A 2,000-nucleotide genomic window follows, 5' to 3' on the forward strand; every position below is an offset into this window, starting at 1 on the left:
CGAGTGATTGCCAAAGTCTAAATTTATAATTAAGCTGATGCCGAGATAGAACCCTCTTCCGAACCGAAAGCTTTGAAATATTTCAAGTGGCATTCAATAAAGTCACGTTTTGAAATAGTTAAGTCGAAAAATACAGACAAATAATTTTACAATTTAATTAACCACTGCTACTTTTGAGGTTTTCATTAAATAAGGTCACATTATAAAATATTGTCGTTCGAAAAATGACGGTTCGTATACATGGATATCAGTCATTGACTTACAAATAAATGGACGACCGGTCTAATACAAAAACCACGAAAAAAATGTCCCAAGTCAACCTATTTAAACGTAGTGACATGTAAAGGAACATGAAAAAGCTAAAACGTTGAATTTAAATTGTAATGTCATCGCAGTACTGTCTAATTTTGCTTGCTTCGCTGTCAGTCGAACAAACGAAGACTAAAGCGTGAATGACGCTCTGTATACGATTTTAACGCCCTATAAGTTCGGACACTTTTTAGCGCGGACCCGACGTCCATATAATTGTAAGTCAATGATATCAATACATCATTTACATCTATTTGCTAAGTTTCATTGAAACTGGTTACCGAAAAAGTACGTGAAACAGAATTCATCATCTAGTTTGCCACCCTTACAGGTGGAATATTATATTATAATTTGAAATAGGACTAATGCTGAGGTACCCTCTTTCCAACAAAAAAAAGAATCATCAAAATCGGTTCACAAATGCCAGAGTTATCGCGTAACATACAGAACAAAATATATAACAATTCGACATTGAGAACCTTCTCCTTTTTTTTGGAACTTTTCGTGCTTCGGGACAGGCTAAAGCGTCTAATTGGTCATACTGACAGATTTTTTTACTGACAGAGAGCAATTTTTCTTTTCTTAAATTTTGAAGCGGGAAATCTTTAGATCTTTTCGCCTAGAGGATGGAAAAAAATAAAGCAAATAGTCTAAGTCTTTTCGGTGGCCATTTTGAAACCGATCCTAATGTGTCGCTATGAAAATAATGTTGCCATGTTAATTGTGTGGTCATGTGTTCGGTTATTTTCTTTTTATTTTGATTTTCGACTCTCTGCTAAGCATTTACATTCAGTCTCTACATACTTCGGTTATTTTTCAATGTACTTATTAATAAAAGGATATGATGCCTTGATAACCTGTTGAGATTACCAGTAAAATCGATCATCTGATGCAACACAATTTTTGTTTCATCAAAGATTAACAACTTGCTAATAATTTAAGTTTATTTATCTCTAATTAAAAAACTGTTTATACATTACACATAATACATTCGACACGAGCTGTAATAAAGTTGAATTGTTCCCACTGCTGCCAGAGGTAAGAAAAGGCCACAGATCACTATGCTGGAACGACGAAATCTTCGTATCTTTGTACGAAAATATACACACGGAAAAGGATATCCTATTCCACTTGATAGGATATCCTTTTTTCGTAATGTAAGCATCGCAACATGTTTAAATTCTTTACTTAATATTGTAGGTGCCATCATTTTACTTCCGCAGAAATCAGAATAGGACAGCATTGTTAATATTCCTATGACTGTTAAATACACTAATAAGTAGTTGTTTGAAAAGGTGGGATATATTATTTAATAAAATACCACTTGAGGTTAAATGACATGACAATTGTAACATGAGCTTCTGTGATATTAAAATTTAATTAAAATAATCCTAATCTATTGACAAGAGTCGTTAAGTTCGACAATTTCTTAAAATTAATTATATTTAGATTGAAAAACAATAAACTAGGGTATACGACTTTTTTTATCAGAGCGTATCCGAATTTGTGATGCAAGCATCTATTGCCGTCTAAACGGTCTATGAAATTTTTATGTAACACGACATTCTTATTATTGCATTAGTCAATTAACATTTTATAACTAGATATTTGGATGCTATTTAATACGTGCGAAAGATGTAGGCGCTGGTACTGTTCTTTGTTATATCTACTGTCATATTATCACACTAGTC

The sequence above is a fragment of the Hyposmocoma kahamanoa genome, unplaced genomic scaffold (genome assembly GCF_003589595.1).
Source record: "Hyposmocoma kahamanoa isolate Upper Pololo Valley unplaced genomic scaffold, ASM358959v1 239, whole genome shotgun sequence".
NCBI lineage: Eukaryota > Metazoa > Arthropoda > Insecta > Lepidoptera > Cosmopterigidae > Hyposmocoma > Hyposmocoma kahamanoa.